The sequence below is a fragment of the Oxyura jamaicensis genome, chromosome 3 (assembly GCF_011077185.1).
Source record: "Oxyura jamaicensis isolate SHBP4307 breed ruddy duck chromosome 3, BPBGC_Ojam_1.0, whole genome shotgun sequence".
Lineage (NCBI taxonomy): Eukaryota > Metazoa > Chordata > Aves > Anseriformes > Anatidae > Oxyura > Oxyura jamaicensis.
Genome location: NC_048895.1, coordinates 80,049,173 through 80,070,808, shown reverse-complemented (window position 1 = coordinate 80,070,808; position 21,636 = coordinate 80,049,173). Strand labels below are relative to the sequence as shown.

The window sequence follows — 21,636 nt, the reverse complement described above, 5'->3', positions numbered from 1 at the left end:
CTGTAATATTCATCGCAGCAGCCCAGAGGGATTGAAGCTCCTGGCGTGCACAAAGCCCTTCTGGAGCTCCTTTGAAGTGCAGCAGACACCCCATGGCTGACCTGAGCAAAGCTGGGGAGGTCAGAGGGACACCCTTGAGCCGTGTGGCCCCTGGGGCCATGTAAGGGGCTGACTTGATCTTTAAGGCCCCTTCCAACCCAAGCCACTCTGTGATGCTGTGAATCAAAGTCTCTCTCCATGTCTCACCTTCAATCAAATGACTGCGGTCGTTGCTTTGGAGTGCTGTTAAAGCCATCTTTAGGCCTACTTAAGGCCATCTCAGGCCTACTTTGAGGGAAGGAAAAGAAGTTGTCTCCAGATTTCCCTTCTGATGAGGTGCAAGGTGAAATAGCAGCACCTCAGCGCAGGTGACAGAAGCTGAGGGGGGCTGGCAAAGGCCACACTCAGGTACCCGGTGAGCAGCGGGGGGTTTGGGGGCTCCAGGCGCTGAGCACAACCGCGCCGCCTGCCCATCAGCAGCTTCCTGTTCCTGAGAGGTTTCCTTGAAATCCCTCCGCAAACGCACTGCAACCCAAGTGTAAAAGAAGCCACTTTTCCAGCTCTGATTGCCCACTTGAACTTTTCAAGAAGGTTGCATTTATTTACCATCGATCTACACCACCGCAGCCAAAGCTGACTTGCTGCGAGGAGACGACAAGCGGCTCAGCCCCAGCAGGGCACATCGGGAGGCACGGCATTACCCCCGTTTTGCAGACAAGCCTTGGGGCTGTACCCAAAATACCTGATTTAGGGGCTTGTGCTGCCACTGCCAGTGCTGCTGGTAATAAGGAACGCCCTTGCCCTGCAATCTGCTCCTGGCTACAAGTCAAGATTTCCAATGACTGTCAGGAGGCAATCCCTGCTCTGAAAAGCTTGTGAGAAATGGAGGGGAAGGATGAACCCAGCTATTTATTTTTAAAGCATCAGTTTCCATAAGCATAAAATCACTTGAAACTACTAGCATAAAAACGTAAACATGTAGTTTTACCATTTCTAAAGATTCTCTAGAGTGCCAAATAATATGTGGAGCAGAGAACTGCTGCAATCAGTTAAAGGACACGGCAATTTTCATTATGGTTATGGCCTAGGCAGGAGCTGGAATTTGGCCCAGGCTGGTTCTTCAAATGCCTCACTCTACTGGCCCCTCACACAGGGTTTATCATCGCTGCCTTCGTTATCTCTCCCTGGCTTCATCTTGCCTGTGCTATGTATACATAAGCACACATGGACCATGAAACTCATAATGAACTCTTGTAATACCGGCTGTCAGCAGCCGGCTCAGAGTCAGGAAAAACATGCTTTAGCAAGAGGTCGTATCTATAAATATGGCAAAACTAATTATCCCAAGAAGGGTTCCCCTTCCTCTTAAAATTAGCAATGTAAACAGTAGGATAACTCACTGTAAACACATCGCTCTGAATTTCACCGGCTTCACTCCTGGCTTCACATAGCCCTTTGCCTCACTATGGAAGAAGTTTGACTCCTGTAAGAATCCTCTGCTACGACAGACACTGAATCTGACACATTTTGTTGCAGTGTTTTCGAGAGTGAAATGGGAGAGGAAAGGCATGAAGCCTAAAACCAGCAACACACCAGCACAAATGTCAAACTAGTGTCTCCACAAGAAATGGAGAAAATAGCGTAATCTCCCCCTGTGATCCAGGCAGTGGGCAATCTCTCAATCTCCAATGAAGGGACACAAAGAGAAAAGGGACTGGTGACTGTAGGAGAGGACAAGGGAGTTGATGCCACCTTGGGTTAGAGAACAGAGAGGCTTTCTGCAAAAACTGCTCTACTTCTTCAGCAACTGTTGCAGCAACTATCTGCAACATAGAGGGAAAGAAAGACTTTTTTCTTTTGCTTCATTATTTCAAGTCTGTTTTTAAGTAGATATTTCTTTAATCGTTAAATGTATCCTTAAAGCTCATCTGCGTGTCCAGTTTTTCAGAGACAACAGTACTCCGTTTGCTCAAGTGTGGCTGCCCTTCCAACTGGAGAACGGGACATGCCCAGCAGTGCCCAGTGTTGCTGGAGAGCTCACTGAGATGCGTACGCTCTCGTATTTAACAACGCAGTCTGTAGGAAAGAAATGTCTTCCAGTGACCACTGTTGGGCTGGAAAATCCTTCAGCATGAGATAGGATGGTGGAAAGAACAGCTGAATGAATCATGAGAGAGCAAAAAAGCTATGGAACGCCCCCACACTTTTCCATCTGAGATGAGTAAAGGTCAGCCACATCCAGGTGATGCTACTGGAAGCCCCAGCCAGCCAGAGAAGCAGACAAGTAGCTCCTGTCCAAGAATCGAGCAAAATCCCACGGCACAACACAGGAAGGAGAAGTCACCACATTTACCACAGAAACAACAAAGAAAGGTGAGGCTGGCAGCCTTCTTCTGAGCAGAAGAACGATCCAGCCCAGTCACTGGGAGGAAAGGTCAGGAAAAACACAGCCAGATTTCTTAGCCATAACACAACAAAATCTTAGTTTTCCACTGGTCTCACAAAACCTTCCTGTGCCCTCGGGGGCAAACACTGCCAGCTTCCTGAGAGAGAGCTTCCCTGCAGCCCGCAGGAATGGAGGTGGGACACACACCAGTATCAGCCAAAATGTGCAGCAAAGGAGCAACCAGCACCTACCCAATGTCAAATGGCAGCCTCAAATGCTTGTGCAACGATGAAGCATCAGAAAAAGCCAAGTGTGAGATGAACAGAGACATGCTCTCACAACCGAAGCCATCTGTACGTATTTGCTTGTTCTTGTTGTTTCACAAATTGACCTACTGTTCCAAATCACAGATTTCCAAAGTAGAGCTGGCTGAAGGTATTACCAGGAAAAACAATCAGCGTCAGCTACTCTGTGTCACTGAGGAATTATTTCCAGGAGTCTAATGGCGTGATCACAGAAGCTGGAAAAGCAAAATCCCAGAGAGGGGGAAGTGTGGATTTGACTATGAAAGCTGCATGCTTGCCACTGACAGCAGCATGTGCTGGAAAGCCCTGTCTCCAGCACGAAAGCCCACTCAGGTACAGAGGCAACAAGCAGCAGGACAAATATTTGACAGCAAAAGCGATGTTCGCTTTTTCCAAAAGCAGATGAGAAGTTTGGCTGCTCATAACAAAGACCATTTCTGTTTCCAAGTACAAATGGTGCGTTTCAGCCATCCTTTCCCTGCTCTCCAGACTGGCCTCAGAGCAAACATGACCATAAAACCCAGGAGATTCCTAAAATCTATTTCTGTACCAAATAAACAGCTAATGTTCTCCCATGAACTGAAACTCTCTTGCGCTGTTCCCAAAGAATTAGTCTTCCCTCCCCATACAACGATAAATTTCCTCTCCAAGGTAATTTTAAAAATCGTAAGTCGGTCTCGTAATGGCAACCCCGTTAATTTTATATCCCCAGAGACCTTTACCATCTCTCCCTGTTGAGGTTTTCCACAAAGCACCCACATCATTTTTCAGACTTTTGAGCCCTTGATTTCCTTTAAGATAGGTGTGCCTTCGTCGGACTGGCTGGTTTCATTGTGTGCTGTAACTGGTGGTCAGCAAAGAGCCTGGTCGCGAGGATTTCGGGGTGGATTTCCCCAGCTCTGCCAAGGCAGCCACTTTCCATGTGTCCTCCCCCACCACAACACTCCCTCTCCCTTTGAGATGGCGAAAAGGAAAACTAGGAAACGCAACAGATGGCCTGACATCCTCTTCCTCCGAAAACCATCGCTGCTGCAGCTAGATTAGGCAATATTTCAAATATTTCCGCGTGTGCCAATAGCGTTATTCATGACTAGGGAAGATTAGGAGAATGCTTTTGAAACTCCCCCATAGGCACGCTGTTTGCAACAGCCTATTCCTGTTGAAAGATCTCTTCTTTTCCCTACTCTAAATCCAATGAGAAAACTCATCTTTGCCAGATTTAAAGCTGACAGGTGGTACATGCATAATTAAAGATGACCTAACATGGAATGCTCTCATTCCTGGCATATTATCAGACACTTAAGCAAAGCAATTATCAGTAGGCAATCTTTTCTGTCAACAGAGATGGGGTGAAACATTTCTTCAGTCATGAAGGTACTGTAACGATGATACATACGTATTTGCAAATACTTATAGCACGATAACATAGGCTAACATCTCTGTTACCTCGCAGAAACGTCTTCACCCCTTACAGTGGGCTGCAGGCACCTCCCCTCACATGTCCAGGCTCCCCTGCACTACTTCCAGGGGCCCACAGCACCCACCACACACCATGCTGCCACAATTTTCAGCAGCCTGACCTCTTTCCCCAATCCCCCGCAGTCTCTACAAGCCCCCCCTTTCCTCCCCACCTATTCTTGTTGTCCCTTGGTCCTTCCACCTGACCGAGCTAGTACTCAGTTGGTCTGTGCCCCAGGAAACCTTGCTCTCCCGATTTAATCAAAAATAAAAGCAAGCCAAACCCCACAGACCTTATCCTCCCTCATTCAAAAGCAAACAAACCCCCCACTCCTTCACCAAAACTCAACAACCAAAGCCTCCACCAACCACTCCCTCACCACCCCTCTTCCTCTCCCCCTGCGGCAGGTCAGGCGTTGGGCACTACCAGGCTCTGTTTTTCTCCTCTTACATCCGTGAACATCCCTGGGGAGGAGTTGTGTCCGTCACACCTCACAGCAGCCCATGCCCGTGGCCAACAACCTCGTCTACTCCTGCATCATGTCCCATGACGGGGACGCCTGTCCTCTGGGACCGCCGAGGTAGGTGGCAAGCTCAAGCCGAGATCAGCCGGGAGTTTTACGTGGAAACAACCCAAAAAGCTCTGCTAGAACTAGGAATATCTTCCCCGCTTTTTGGTTGAACAAGCAGATGGCACTGCCTCCCAAAATAGTAATGTCACCCATGCATTGAAAAAGGCAGAAACTTTTTAACCTAAACTCTTAAAATGTTTCCTTCAAACAGTGTTTTGCAATGAATCCAGAAAGTGTTCTGTGCCTTTTTTTTTTTTTTTTTTGGCTAAAAAGGGATTTTTATAGAAGGCTCTTTTGGGGAAGAAAAACAGAGAGAGGAAAAAAAATAATTAGGAAAAGGGAAACCTAAAAGAGTGAGTGGTTTTCTTAATTTTGGGGAAATTATGATTGTGAGAAGTATTATAAACCGCAATTACACACACACGCACGAGACTGCACTTTACCTTAGGAAAGAGCTGCTCTTAGGGTATAAAATTGCTTTAATACTGCAGACAAGCGGTTTTAAAAAATGGCTTATGATAATGGATTTTCAAAGCAAAAGCAAAGCTGCTTTTCCTTGAGAACAGCGCTTGAGAGAAGGGAAAAACTTCACAATGCCAGTGGCGTGCATTTTGCTGCATTTCACAAGATCTCTCATTATTTAAATTCCTATGTATTTATGTCATACGCGGATAAATGACCTTATTGTTCAGAACATGTCTTTATATGAACATCTCTGCTGTTAGAAGTAGTGTTATTTTGCGTTCCCCCCCGCCCCCCCCCCCCCCCCCAAGTCAGAACAAAAGTCTCTTTTACTGCAGTTTTGGGAACTTCATGCAAATGGCAGTTTTTACACATCAATCGTCAGTTTAATAACACTAATGATAAGAGGGGAATTAACGGTAATGGGCTGGCTTTTTGGCACGCAACTCAGAGTTTGTAGAGGAGTCTCTGCTATGTCAAACTTTACAGTCTTGTGTTATCAAGTGTTAGAGATGAGCATTAAGACTAAACTATTGACTTCTTACCAAGCTGGGGTTACTGAACCACAACTTTCTAGCACGAAGATTGATTATTTAGAAATCCATTGTGCAAGATAGGGAGAGATAGCGATAGCCTTCTGGGACAGCAGGGAGCCATTTACAGAGCAAAATAAATTTGCCAGGGGATACAAATCTGTCTGAACATGCTGAATATCTCTCTTAGAGCAACACTGGCTAGCTGCTTTCTCAGTTTTCCCTGAGGTGCAGAGTTTGGTCCTTCTTTCTCCCACCCATCCTTGCAACAGCAGCATTTGAAGTCCAGTCTTGCACCCGCTGCTCATGAACGATCCCAGAGACTTCAGAGGTGCTGTTTGCAGGGGCTCGTGCTGCAGGACCAGCGAGGGAAAAGGCAAACAGCATCATACACACAGCTACGGCAGCGAGAACAAGCGGCTCTTCGAAGGGTTGAAGGATGAGTGTGCAGAGCCACGCTCTGACGACGTGGTGAGATCACCACCGCAGGAACGGTGCTGAATATGAGAAAAAGCCTTCGCTTTCCCGACATGCGAAAAAGTAGATCTGTCACAAATGGCATCCCACACAGGGCACCTTCATTTCCATGGATGCCTTCTTTTTTTCCATCATGAATTCTCACACACTCATTTGGACCAGATCATAAACTACTCTACAGCCATTTTCGTGCCACTCAAAGTAAGAAAGGACACAATTAAACTTGAACACCTAGGAACTTTTTCCAGGGTTCCTGTGTGAACTGCAGCCTTCCCAGGGGAGGTACACTTCGGTTTGACCATATTTCTTGGTTAACACAACTTGAAACAATATTTACAGGTGAAAAAGCCTACAATGTTGCCTGGAAGTTTAGCTGGACTGCTTGTCCATCATCCTGCCATCTGCAGGGTTTGCTGCAAATCAGCAGCTCTCTGCTCCTAAGAGTTTTGGAGAGGAGAAAGGAAGCATGCTCCACAATCATGCACATTCAGTGATAGTTTTCATGAATAGCTAAGTGGAAAGGGAAGTTTTCAAGCAGTACAAAGTCTGCTGCACTTTACAAGAAGCCCCGAGGCAGGCAGGGCTTATTTTGTGCCGCAGGAATGAAATGTAGCCTCTTTAGGTAGAAGCTGTTTTATCACGGAGTCCCCAAAAGAAGTAGCATTTTTGGAGAACTGTGGGAGCTGCACTGTCTCATCCATGATAAAACTATGAAATAACAGGAACTTTTTTAGGTAACGTCTGTGTGTGAGGTCAGCAGCAGAGGAGCAGGTAAGCCCAATCTCCGGGCTGCTGCCCTTGCGAGGTCACTGCAAAATAAAAAAGTGAGAAATAACAATTCCACCCAACATCTGGGGGAAGCAAGGTGGTGTTCACGGTGGGTTTCACGTGGGAAAGGGTGCGTGACGAACAAAACAGAGTGAGGAACACGTGTATGACCACCAGCGCATGGGCGCACAGGCCGACATGGATGATGTCTCTGGATTGTTGCTGTCACTGTGAGGTTGTGTTCCTAGCTGTTGGCATCTCTGACCTTGCCATGCTGTCCGAGTGCCTCTAAATGAGACCATACAGCTTGTGTCCCGTGAGCTGCTGCTGCCCGGCACAATCCAGCTGGAGCTGCAGAGCCCCTGGCACTGCTAGTGAGGACGGGAACAACCTTCCTCCACAAACCTATGCCAAAGTTACCTCATAATCAAAATGCGGCTCAGAAAGCAAGTCCTCTGCCAAATGCAGAAATGCACGGAGATCACTGCCTGAGCTAGGAATACATGACTAGCTTTTTCCCAAGTCTGGAAGAGTCCCAATTCCTGCCCCAACAACAGGAGCCGTGTGTGCTGACTCCTTGCTGCAGGCTGGTATCTGCTCTGAACAACAGCTAGAAAAATACCATTGCTTCATCAATGCATTTGTAATTCAACCAAAAAATTTAAAAAGCAGCTGAAGAGCTTTGCATGGTAAACATCAGAAAAACACTGCCTTCCAACCCTGCAGCCAGTTGTTCTGTAATATCTCCTGCTTTGTGCTGACAACCTTTTTTCCCTCCAATCATTCAGACACAATGCCTTCAGGTCTGTCTAAGTAATGTAATTTACTGGAGTGGAATTCCCTCGGTACCTTCTGCAGCACTCAGTGACAGTATCATTTATACTCTACACTGTCATGCCATGACACTGACACATTGGCTTTCATCCCTCATTCAGCGCAGAGCGTGCAATTTCACCTTCCATTGTGCCCTTTCGCAGACTGCGCGCACAAATTTACTCCATTCATTCCTAATTACAAACCTCTCCTGAAACGCTCTCATTAGATTTGTATTCCTCCCTCCAAACGTCTATCTTTTTTTTTCTTTTTTTGAAAATCCCACTTTTCCGGAGGATCCATCCATTAGCAGCCACCTCCCCGGCATTCCTTTAACCGAGCGCATTAAAAGTGAAACCGGCGGAGCCGAGATGCACTTAAAATGCGCCATTATGGTAAATCTCCTTTGCAAATGTTTTTTGTCTTGCTACCCGCTCGCTGCCAGGCGGTCGCCCGTGCCTGCACGTCGTGGGGTGAAGCAGAGCCGGGGCGGCTGCTTCGAGGCAGCCTTTGTGCGCTGGGAGAGCGGGGCACGCCGTGAGAGAGCCCTACAAAGGCTTTGCGACGGCGGCAGAGGAGGCTGAGGGCAGGCTGGCTGCTGTGGGAAAGTTAAGAGCAAAACAAGCTCGGGGGTTCCCGGGGTAGGAGACACTCTGCCGTGCAAGCCAACAGGTTGCGAGAGCTCCTCGGCTGGAAACCTCGATCAGTCGCTCCGCTTTGGTCTCTCGTGGCAATCCCAACCCGTGCCTACAGGCAGGGCTGCTCGCTTCAGCCGCACAGAGAGCACAAACGTGCAGGTCGCACCGAGCAGCTCCGCCAGCGGTTCGCCGCGGTCAGAAGGAGAACGCTCCGTCTCTTTCGCAAAAAGGTAAACACCTTAAAAATGTCATCACCATACAAGGGAAAAAATTACCAGCCCCGCGGCGCCTACTGATGGTTGCACAAGGCGTCCCGGGTGCCACCGCTAAAAATAGGCTGCGGGGCGGTCCCCCCCCCCCCCCCCCCCACCCCGGGTGAGCCCTGCACGCCTCATCCCGCTGGAAAGTGCCGAAGCAGCGAACCAACGGAGCAGGAGCGCCGTGGCCGCGTGACACACACTCTCCTGGCCTTATCTTCGCCAGCGATCACATCTGAGCTCATCTGCGTTGGGCGCAGCAGCGTGTGTGTGTGTGTGTGTGTGTGGGGGGGGGGGAACCACCCCTACGTCTGTGTCAAAAAGGGAAAATTCCACAGAAAAAATGACAACAAGCGCTTACGCCGCTTGTCGGCAGCTGGTCACCTACGGGACTGAGATGTGCAGATCACTGTAACAGATGTAACGTGATTCCCTGCAGAAAACACCACCACGGAAACTAATTATTTCTGAAGTTTTTCCCCGTTCCCCCCCTTCCCCTGAAATATTTAAAGCCTTGATTACCGCGTGAGCTCTCGTGCCTTTTGTGCTTAGCATCAAGGCAGGAGCCGGTCCGGCGCGCCGATGCGAGAGGAGGAAGGCGCATTTCAGCGAGCAGGCAGCAGCGCGGCAGCAGCCACACGACACGCGGCGCGCTCCTTCTAAGGAGAGGGGGGAGGCTCGCACTAAGGTAATTCAGAGGGATTTCGTATTGCATAATAAAAGACTCACCACCGACAGCATCAATATTCCATGGAACAAGCGCGTGTGCCTCTAAGTGCCTCCAGCACACCACATCCTCTGTGCAAGGCGGCGTTACTCAGAGTGAAAACCTATTGTCTTATTTAGCCCAATTCTCAAGTCAAACAGGAACACTTCTGCGACGCCGTGAAGCCCGAAAAACCTGGAAACGTCATGAAGCGCCAAGAAGGCTGCGATGCTCGGGCTGACACAACTGAAAACGAGTTTTGAGCCTCCCTCCGTTACCTTCGGTTCCGTAGCTCTTGCATAGATGCTCTCTCTACTCGTCCATTACACGAATTACATCAAACCGAGAAGCCCGAGATGCACAGGCTCACTCATTCTCTGGAAATGCCACAACTGCTTAACGAGTGAGGCAGGGACAGCACCCAACCTTACACCACCGAGTTATGAATTTCCCTGCAGATGCTGACAACGTCTCTCTTTAATGTTTCTCTTGGCCACAAGCTGACATATCAATTAATGTGGTCATAACAGATTTAGTAGCTCAATATATTTCAACTAATTTAGCGAATTCCTAACCGGTGCAACTACCTGGAAAAGCCACTGAGACAGCAGATTTCAGTACCATCACCCTAAAACTAAACCAAAAGGATTTTACGTGTCGAAAGTTAACACTGAGAATTTGTTTCATGGTGCTCAGCAGATTTGTACAGATTTCCTTTTTATTTTTTATTTTTTCCCAGAAGATTAAGTTCTGGATCAGCAGTTCAAGTTACGCCAGTGAAATCTTGGAGGGCTGATTTTAAAGATCTTTCAGTCCTCTCTAAAGCTGTTTTTTCCAGATCACAGAACAATCCCGCTTCCAAAATTCTTTCATCACCACCTCTTACTTATGCACTAAGCCCAACTCCTCTTTTTTTAAAAACAAAAAAACAAAAAGCTGATGAATTAACACAGCTAGACAACACTGCAAATAAACTCTCTCATTCCAACAGACACATTTACAAGTATTCAAACACAGGACTCACCAGACAGAGATGAAGCTGCATGCAAGCCAGTCATCAGAGCTAACAGAACGATTATGCTTGCTCTACAAGTTCTGAAGCATTTGAATCTTATTTTTAGTTGTACACAAAGGGCAATAAATGGAAAATCTTATTGTAACCACTGCTTCTTCTTGGCCACCCACACTTCCAACACCTACAGCAAAAGTATATAAAAGCAAAAAACCCAGAACTCACGGCTCATCTGAACAAGGGATGCAAACTAGCTAATTGCTGTTACTTTTTTTCCAATTTGTATGTAGAGTGTCATGATATTCTGTTAACCATCACTGACAGATATTCACACGCGGTGTGTATCTCCTACGTCAGGGATCCTGTGGGATTTTCATACTTGTACTTAATTGCTTTCTCAGTTATCCGATGGAGTTCCTCTCTAAGTTAGCTCACCACTAATCAATTTTCAAATGAGGAAATAGGGAAGATTCCTCTCTCTAACTCTCAGTTTTGTCCCCCTACCCCAGCCCCAAATTAATGATGTACAAGGAGTTAATGCTTCGCTTACCTGTGAGAAATTATGCTCAATACTCTACCCAGAAACCGGCAATTAAAAAAAATCCCTTTACACTCATAATAGTAGAAGAACTTCAAACAAATCGCTGTCAAGGATGATTTCATTATGCTTAAATCCACTTTACTTCAAGTTGCTTTGCAAATTACTTTTTAATTTTATCCATAAAACTCCTGTATCCACTACAATGCTGGTTTACCCTCCTCTCCTATGCCTGATTCTTTCCACTTACCCGGCTCTGCAAGGCAACACAAGTATGAACCTAATTATCATCTGAAAACCTGCAGAAAACCACCCCAATTAGCTGAGTAAAAAAGAAATGAAGAGAAAAGGTCTGTCTTAAGACTAGACTAAATACGAGTGTAGGTGAGGCCACGTCTGGAGATGGGGTGAGCTGACGGTCTGCTGTCATTAATTACCTCGCTGTCCCTGGAAATGCACGGCATTGTGGCCGGGAAAGCATCCACTGCCACGCTCGCGCTTCTGAACTCTTTGCAAATGACAACAGGAAACCCGTCCCATAAGCTCGCAATACGCGTTTAACCTCGTATTTTAAGACAATGTGTCAGCTGCAGGGAAACGCACCTTCACCTGCCCTTCGCCTGCTCACCGATGGCCAGCTAGAGACCTCTTCCAGCCCACCATCTTCCAGCCCCGGCACCGAGCCGCGCGTGCAGCCGGCGGCTCTGGGCGCCCGGCACCTTACGCAGCGCTGCCGAAATCAGGTAAATGCCTTTCTGGCGACGATGTGGGGCGCAGGAACGCGAGATGGGCGCCGTAGAAGCGCAGGTATCTAAGTATTATGAAAATAAATGGGTCATACACCACTGAGCTAACAACCACACCACCCCCAAGCCGGGCGCGTAATGACTGTGCAGAGCTCTGCCAGAGGGAAAGGAGAGATTTAAACAGCAGTGAAAACAAAACTGATGCGGTGAGATGGATTTTACTTTTCACCGGTTTGGGTTAGAGAGAAAGTTGAGCTCACCGTCACCCTCTCGCAGTGTTTTATTTTAAAAAAGCTCGGCGGCGGCAGGTAAGGCGTCCTGCGGGAGGGAGGAGAGCAGGCAGGGTGCTGCCGCCCTCCCCGGGGCGGCGGGTCGTGTCCCCTGCGGCAGGAGGAAGTGCCGTGCCGCGGGCCGTGACTCAGTGCCTCGGGCTGACACACACACACAGACACACGCACAGAAATGTACACGCACACGCAGACCGTCACCTGCGGCGGCACAAAGCCAGCCCCACTGCGCCGCAACGCCGAGTCAAGAGGCGGGGGGCACCGCACACCCACACGGCGCGTCCACCTCCCGAGCCACGAACCAGCAGGTGATCGAGGGCCGAACGGGGACAAGCGCCAAGATAATTCATCTTCTGACGGCATATGCAGATATATTTTAAATAGAGAGAAAATTAACTGATGTATTAGCGGCAAACACTTACCAAAAGCACCCTCTGGTAGCCCAGGTTGGGCGTCCAGGCTGCTTCAGCTCCAGTGAGGCTGGCAATGCCACGGAGCACCTGGCTGCACCAAGGGACTGCCGCAGTGGTGGCAGCAGTCACCAGCTTTACACATTCTCAAAGGCAGGCAGTGGGAGAATCTGGTTAATTAATCAGATTAATTAGTTGAGAAGAAGTTTTCTCCTGGATGGCAGCACTGGGGGAGGGATGAATGGATGGAGAGCAGACTGACAGAAAAGGACCTGGGCGTGTTGGGATGAAAAACTGAACATGAGCTGTCAGTGTGCACCTGCAACCCAGAAAGCCAACTGTACCCTGGGCTGAATCAAAAGCAGGTGGCCAGCATGGCGAGGGAGGTGATTCTCCCCATCTCCTCTGCATTCGTGACACCCCCCTGGAGCACTGTGTTCAGCTCTGGGGCCCCCAGCACAAGAAGGACATGGAGCTGTTGGAGTGAGTCCAGAGGAGGGCTACAAGTATGTTCAGACGGCTGGAACACCGCTCCTATGAAGAGAGGCTGAGGGAGTTGGCGTTGTTCAGCTCGGAGAAGAGAAGGCTCCAGGGAGACCTCACAGGGGACTTCCAATACCTAACAGGGGCCTACAGGAAAGCTGGGGAGGGACTCTGTGTCAGGGAGTGTAGGGATAGGACAAGGGGGAATGGCTTTAAGCTAAAAAATGTTAGATTTAGATTAGCTATTAGGAAGAAGTTCTTCACTCAGAGGGTGGTGAGGCCCTGGCACAGGTTGCCCAGAGAAGCTGTGGCTGCCCCATCCCTGGAGGTGTTCAAGGCCAGGCTGGATGGGGCTTTGGGTGGCCTGGTCTGGTGGGAGGTGTCCCTGCCCATGGCAAGGGAGTTGGAATTAGGTATCTTTGAGGTTCCTTCCAACCCAAACTACTCTGTGCTTCTGCGGAAACGCTTTTTGTTGGCTGTGAGCACAGAGCCCATGGGTATTGCTGGGGAGGCTGTGGAGGCCCCTGTGGTAGGATGTGCCCGGTGCCAGGCACCAGTGATGGTGCTGACAGCACCCAGCCCTGCCTCAGGGCTGGCAGGCACAACCCACCACACCACCACCTGCTGTGCCAGCACCATCAAGCAGGTAAGAAAACTTCTTATCCACCATAAAAATGGCATTTCCTGCTGACCGGTGTCAACCCTCGGACTTTAAAACCAGCCCTGAGAAAGGCTGCAGGCAGATTCCAACCTCCAACAAGAAAACAGACTACAAAAATCACGGCGCCCACGTAGTAACATCACTGCTGCCACCAGTGTGACACAGAAAGAACCCTGATGTGACAGTGACACATGCCGACATGAAAATCCTCAAAACACCGGCAGTGGAGCTTGGCACAAAGAGGAGTTGCCCATCATTATAGAAGCACCTGTGGATGTGTGGCAGCCCCTGCCAGGATAAAGTCCTCATCTCCAAAATGCTCTTTGATGTGCTGTGGAAACACCAGCAGTGCCCGTGTCCAGCGCTGAGTGACTGTCTCTCATCCCCATCTCTATTACGCTGCCAGTCAGATGTAGGCACTCCCAAAAAAGTGACCCCGAAAGCCCAAGCTCCATGGTACCACACAAAAACACAAACACCAGAGGAGAGGCGGCCTTTATTTTAAAAATGACATTTTGTGGCCGATATGACCACATGTCACACCAAAGGACAGTGGTGACTGCTCAGTGAGATAAGAAAACCCCTGTCCTCAGCCACAGCCATATTGCCTGGGAACAGCTGGGTGGGATTTGGTAACCAGAGTTACGACTGTTTGGTGAGTAGGTTTTCACAAATATGTGACATCATCTTCAGAAATTTGATTTCCTTCTTAATTCAATAAAGTTACCTGACCTTTCAGTGCGGATTTAAAAAAAGATAACATTTTTTCCCAGTCCCTGATGGTAGGCGGATGACACTAAAATCTGCATCTTCAAACTTTACATTATTTACATCTGCCTACAGATGGTCGCAGGACAAATTTCAAGAAATCTTTTTTTATAAAAATGAAATATTCTGAAGAGCTCATACCTAGCAAATATGAATTGCACGTAGAGTTTTTCTGAGTTTGAGTTTTGGGTTTGTGTTTTTTTGAACAAAGCACTTGAAGGCCCTCACTGAATTCTCAGCACGGCTTAAGTACTACCAATTAGGACAATTTATTACGCTCAGAATGCCATTGATTGGTATGTTATTTTTGCCGCTTGTAAAGGAAAAGAAAGCTGGGTAAAACAAAGCGAGAAGTGCGAGGGTAGCGTTGAAATCGCTGTGAAGCGCCGTGCGGCTCCACACATCTGTGAGAAGGAACCGCGAGTGCCCGAGCATCCGAGCAGGGCCCTGCACGTGCGGTGCCGCTGGCGATCGCTCACGACCATGACCCACGAGCCGTGTCTCAGCCAAGAGCACAGCTTCTGCTTAATTCCTGCACTCCCTCATTATGCACACGGTCTAACCTTGCCGTGATTAACTCCGAGGAGACCAAGAGAAATGTTTATTTTCTTATCTCCGCACTTGTACTGTAACGGCGTTTAGCAATCTGCTCTGTCAGAACAAGGGAGAAGACTTCTGCTTTAAATTAAAACATCAATAGATATTATTTTTACAGAGATCACATCAAACAGAATCCTACTAGTATTATAAAAATGGAATAATCAATGGAAGAGGGGAAAGGTATACGTGCTTACTAAATACACTGCACCCTGGGAAAAGCAAGAACAATATGACTGTTACAGCTAGGTCAAGCTCTCTCCAACAGGACTAATTAACAAGGGAAAATTCAGTGTTTTTTTTTTTTTTCTGTTGGAATTGCTGTAACAAGGTAATTGCTACAAGCAGAATTTTTTATCAAAAAGCCAGACGGAGGGCTTGTGAATAACACTGCGAAACCAAGGGAGCACCTGACGGCTTGCCCTGCGCCCAGCTCCACCAGCACAGGTCTGCTTGTGCAACTGCTGCAACCCCAGCCAACAACCTACGAGGTGACACCTGCACCTCCAGGAGTCAGAGCACGTGGCATGCATGTTCCAAAGGTTTGGTGTATCTCGAGCGCACAGACACGGAAAAGAGAAATAAAGAAGGCACATAGTTTATGACAGCTTCTAAATCCTTCTGCGTTTCAACTTTATTTGGTCCTCAGCCATGACTTTACTCTTGGAAACGGAGATTTCTGATTATTCACAGCACGAGAAACAGCAGGACAAAACTTCCTATGCACTTCTACCAGCTTGCTTTGGCTGTGGACAGGGAACGAGTGTTTTTCTCCATTTATGTCCATCCAGTTTCTGTCTGCTTCTTCACATCTGCTAAGAAGGATGCCATTTTTGAAGTTAGTTCCTCTGAAAGGGTTTTTATTAGTGGATTTGCAAGATGCCTCATTACAGGCTTTTCAGAAATCATGAGAAAAGCCTGCAAAATTGTGAATAAGGCTTCCAAGTCCCATGACAATGTTGCTAAGTAGGGCTAATGAACAAAGGGTTGTTTCTGCCTGCCTAGCTGTTACAACTCATATTTTCAAGTTTCCTTCCCTTAAGACAGGCAATAGAAACATGTTTCAAGTGAGATCCAAAATTCTCACACAGTCAGATGATGCCTGCTACTGGGGTTTTGTCTAATAACTACACCATTTATTGACAAAACAAAATGGCAAGATTCTCCCCTTTCCAGAAAACAAAATCCAAACCACACCTTCTAAGGCCTCCTTGGCAGCAAATTCCCTTTCTCCATTGCCTAGTTTCACTGTTGTTTTTGCTGGTAACACCAGAAAATGTTGTCTCTTTTTAAAAATTGAGTTCCCATAAGCATTAAAAAATCCTGCACTCCTTTTGCAATAGAATTTCATTTTAGTTTTGAGAGTTACTTGTAGTGTCACATAAGCACACAAAGTGCCTCATATGAGGTATACTTCTAACATAAATTCTTTGGTTCCAAAATACATATTTTTTTTTTGAGAAGCAATATTACAAATTGGTTCCTAAGATTAAAAATGGTGTTAACAAGCATTCAAGCAAAACTGGCCAGAACGAGCGCGGTGGTTGACTTCACTCTCCTGCCCTGATTAGTCATTAAGCTGCAGAGCATGAATTTATTACTGCAGTGAAAAAACAAGGGCAGGATGCCAGCCTTGCTGACCAGCATGTCAGTGCTTATTTCAGGAGGAAAAAAAAAAAAGAAAGCGTTCCTTCTTTTACTTTCAGTTGTAATCTCCCATATCCTCCCCCATCTTCCAGTGTCTTTAAAGAAATTCCCACTTCTGTCCTTTTGCCGCTCGGTAGCTGTGGCTCGGAAACGCCCAGACCCCACAGTCAGCATAACAAGATTTAAGATCTGCGCGGTCACCGGACGGCAGATGTCCTTTTAGAGGCTGGGGTGAGTCCTGTGCCTCGCACCAGCGTGACCGCTCATTCCCCAGATTCCCCTGTGGTTTTCCTGGTGGTGTTATCCGACCAGCTGCCGGCTGTCACCTCTGCCCCGGCAGGCGGGAGTGCGGAGCACGGGCGATGCAGGATTCAGATGCATCAAGATTAAGGAGCATCGCTGCTACTTAAAGGCAGTGTGGTGTGAGCTGAGCAGCCCCAGCTCTGAAGCTGGGCGATGGGTTTTGTGCCTGATTTCTCCTCCCCTCCACATTTTCTCTTCTGTTTGTGAGTACTGGATTAAGGCACAGCTGATGCTGGAAACTGCTAGACAGCACAACACTGTGAACCACAATTCTGAATCATCTCTGGTTCAGATGATGTTTTGCCAAGCTGCTCTATGCCACCATCCAGAAGACAAAAAACTCCCAACCACAATGGGATTTGTATTTAAATACATATATATATATAACTGAAGTTGTACTTAAGCCTTTTTCCCAGCTTGGTGACTCTGGGGTGTCCCATCCTCTGGACTGCACAGCCTATGACATCCATGCCATCCTTGCAATGCTCCAGAGGCTCCTTCTACCCACAGATCCCTCCCAGGACTGCTGACAGGTTCAAAAAGGGTCAAGCCAATTTCTCCCCTCTAGAAGAGCCCACGGACCCCTTCCCAGAAGGACACTACATGCAGCCTGAGAGGAAGATTTAGCCACTCGGGGGGTAAATGTGTGCATGGCACCACAGCCACTCCCCATCCTGGAAGGAAACATCTACGCACATAACACGCACCAGGAAATGCCCACGCAGGGGAGGTCAGAAGGGGTCTTCAGCCCCCTCAGCCCACTTTTGTCCCTAGTAAATCTAGTGTGATCTAGAGTAAATCCCGAGTGATGAGCATGCAGTGGGATTTCACCAACAATCGCTAACAAAGCTGCAGGTTCCCAAACCACACTCCTGGATGGATGACCACCCCGCGATGGCAGCGTTTTTGATGTCTGTTGCTGCTGTATCAGCCCTGGCTTTTGGCGGGGCAGCCAGCTCTGTGCCCCACACAAGAAGCTCACTGGAAGGAGCTGGAGTTGGCAGTGCAGACACTACTGATGCTTACAGAGCCTTTCAGGGCAGCAGTCTGAAAGGCGAAGCAGCGCAGCGCCAGGGCTCCTCCGAGGGAACTGTTCTGGAAACCACAGCAAAGGAGGATGATAGGGATTTTATGATGGGAAGATACAGGGGTGCCTACAGTCCCGCCGATGGCATCCAAACTCACATGGAGCACGTGTGCCTTCAGCCCAACGCAGCAAAGTAAATGCACACAAACGTATACAGTTGTGGAGAAAACCTACGCATAGTTAGGGGGATGGGGTGAAGAGAAGCTATTTTAAGTACTTTTTGCTAAGGTTTACTATGGCAGCAGAAGACTTAGAAAAGCCTTCAAAATGACAATCACCATTTAAGTTAAAAAAGCAAGAAACTACTTCAATAACAATTTATTCACCACCTAATGTTTGCTGTTGGATTACAGCTTTTACAGGATTTTTCTAAAGTATGATGTTTACTGCCTCCACCTTGCCTCCCAAAACTCTTTTTTTTTCTTCTTTAAATAGAAAGGAATTTGAGTCATGACTTACATGTAACTTTTCTAGGTTCTGCGCTGGCTAAAATGTTCTCACGATGCAGGGAACAGGATCAATGGAGAAATTAAGAGGCTACAGCAATCCATTAAGAAGTGGCCCTCCAAAGCTTTGTAGGGCAATGTTCTGGAAACTCAGTCGGTATCAACCTACAATAAAATAAAGGCAGCCATTAAAAAATTCAAGCATTGACTCCTCACAAAACTCTATTTTTTCCTTCCAATTCTAAATACAGTTAGTGTGGGGGCACTTTTTTAACAAAGAAGGTCTTTATGTCAAACCTGACAATTATATTATGCCCATAACGTACCTCTTACCTTTAAACCGCAGATACCTGATAACAAAGACTCTGTTTTTCTTGCATTGGTGTAGCACCAAGACAAACGAGCCCCCCGAGAATTATAAAATGGATACTTCTGAGATTATTCTAGCAGATCGTACCGTAGGTACGTGCATGCTTGTGCACACATACTACTACACCGGGATGGAGTTTCAACAAAACGAGCAAGATAATCTATCGGACTTCAGATTAATACTGCATTTCGGCAAAGCTTTGGTTTTATCATGGAATTTAAGTCATTAACATCATAATTGTCTCTCAGTTTCTACTTTATTGTGGGTAGCTTCAGAAAAGAAGTTTGGCACCCCCAGGTTAATGCAACATGTGCTGTGTTCCTCCAGCCGCAGTGTGGGAAAGCTGCTGCAAGTCCGCGTCAAAACAACCGGAGAGGGAGTACAAGGTTCACGTTCCCGCAGGCAATTCAGCGTGCTGCTGCTGATGCACCAGGGCTCAGACCCTGGGGAGAGGCACTCGTGTTTGGGAAGGCCCACAGGGAGCAGTGCTGGGGCTGGAAGAGGTGCACCCAGCGCCCGAGCCTCAGCATCGGCGCCCAGCCCAAGTCCCACACACCGCCTGATCCCAGACGACCCAGAAAGGGCTTCCCTCCTTTACCAAGGAAGCGGTCGTGCTCTGAAGTGGTTGGGGAGGAGGCTGGGAAGGAAATACTTGTGGAAGGAGAAGTAATTAGTTTTAAGTTACAGGGATTTTCAAGCTGAAGTTTCACCAGTGATGGTGCCCAACGCTATACTGCTTTCTTGGAAAAAAATGCTGGAATGCTCGAGTAGTATTTACTTGACTGAAGGTGCTGATTGGGAGTGAAAAGGAAGACGATTTGCTTTTGAACAGAAGGGGACAGTAGCAGAACAAGCAGTGGCATGTATGCATCTTCCCAGGATCACCCTAAGGGTTGTATCTGCAGAATTACCACCAAGTCAGGCTAGATAAAAGGGGGAAGAGGCGAGGAGAAAACAAATAAAAAACTATGTTTAGATTTTTTATTAAACTATTGCCATTTTTTCTGTGATTTGCAAAATGAACTTTTCAGTAAAGACTTCTGGTTTCTTGAGAAATTTTTAGTGACTCCATAAGCAAGCCAAAAAATAACACAAGCTGCAAAATGAAACTTTTTTTTTTTTTTAAAAAAAAAATGCAGTTCTTGATAAAAAACTTCAGTACTTTCTGAATGCTGATGTGATAGCTTTCTACTCCAAGCCTTGTAGAGGATGGGATCTCTGAGGAAAAGCAGGTTATTTCTTCTGGATGGCACCCCTCTAGGTGATTTACAACAGATGCTCAAAATTGTGCTACATTTAAGCATCACCTGTAAGGGCACTTGAAAAGAATCATAAGGCTACTCTAAGAAAACAACGCTTGCATCTCTTCAGTTTATATATAACTGGGCATAACATTCATTGACAGACTGTAAGAGGACAAAATATTTACTGTCACAAATATACATTATCTAAATTGCCTATAAAACTAAAAATATAAACTGCGAATCTGTTCAGTCATAAATCACTCCTAGAACAAAAATAACTGCTGTTTACTCAATAGCCAAAGGAATAAAACCAGGCAAGTGTCTGCTTTTTCAAGGACAAGTTATTTTCTGAGCTAAAATTGCACTTGCTATGGCATATCAGAAGAGAGGGAGAATAAGCAGAAGTGGGGAAGAGGGAAACAAAATAAAAGGAGGGGAGGAGGAAGACTCGGTGCCACACTCTTCTGAGAAGGTGTGATTGATGTCCACTGCTGTAAGAAAGCATGAGGCTGCATCCCAAACATTTCATTCCCTTCTGCAAATGTCTCGCTCCGTATCTCTCCCCATGCTCCCTAGATATCCTTGCCCTACACAGGATGATCCAGACAGCATCAGGTTTTACACATGGTCTAAAACATGAAAGCAGGAATCTCTCGGCCGAGGGGTCAGCTTAGGGTAGAATGAAACCTAAGCCCCTGCCTACGCTCGACATGAAGGCTGCTTCATGCTTTCCATTTCATAAAAGCATTTCCTTTCTGAAACAAGCCAATTACTAAAAGCATAAAAAGAATACTTGAAAATGGAGCTTATATGGAATGAAGAGCCAACAGTGCAGCTAACGAAGGGAAGTCTCAGCATTTTAAAATGCTGGGTGGCCAGGCCTGCAGCACAGGAAGAGCTGGATGCTGCGCAGGGACAGGGATGCACGCTTCACTCAAACCAGACATTTTTATTTATTTATTTATTGGTAACAATCTCTTGCATCTTTTTGAACCATGTTACCTTTTTTCGCCCTTTCTTTTTTGGGGGCCTGGGGGCTCAAGTTAGCACTGAGGAAAGCAAATGTAAAGCAAGATGCACCAGACAACCACGGCCGGCAGAAGGATGCAGGAGGCTGAAGGACTCTTTACTGCAAGAAAACACTGTCTAGCCCGGATTTGTCTTATACAGTGGGTGTGTTTCAAAGAGAGCTTGCTGTTAACTTAAAATAACAAGAGCTTAGGAGGAGGAAAACTGGTAAGTTCTTTGGTTTGCAATAATCAAACCAAGAAAAATTATTTGAGAAGAATGAGATGAATGTACCTGGGTTATTACTCTGGTTAGCAGGAAAGTTTTTTCAAACCCAGAAAACAGCACAATCACTCACAAGAAAGCCAGCGAAGCTGGGCAGACAAGGAGGGAGGGGAGCACCAAACACACAGTTGGGTTAGCACACACATGAACGCTCACAACACAGGATAAAATTAGGGCTAAGCGAAATGAACCCACGTGACACGATGTGCTGGTGTGCTTCTTACAGGCAGGAGAAAACAGTATTTAAGGAAGGCTGCACACCAGAGAACAGGAAGAAGAAAGCACAAATGTGTAAACAGAACCCGTGTTTCTGAAGTTATGCCGCACTTG

General features: G+C 47.1%; 1 protein-coding gene across 4 annotated transcripts in view; it reads right to left on the bottom strand.

Moving 5' to 3' along the window:
• BACH2 (BTB domain and CNC homolog 2) overlaps nucleotides 1-21,636 on the bottom strand; it is a 148,461-nt gene that overhangs the window by 67,576 nt on the left and 59,249 nt on the right. For all 4 annotated transcript variants that reach the window (XM_035323225.1, XM_035323227.1, XM_035323228.1 and 1 more), the window contains one exon: nucleotides 18,413-18,564. The gene's annotated coding sequence lies outside the window, so the exon portion shown is untranslated. The remainder of the gene's footprint in view (nucleotides 1-18,412; nucleotides 18,565-21,636) is intronic.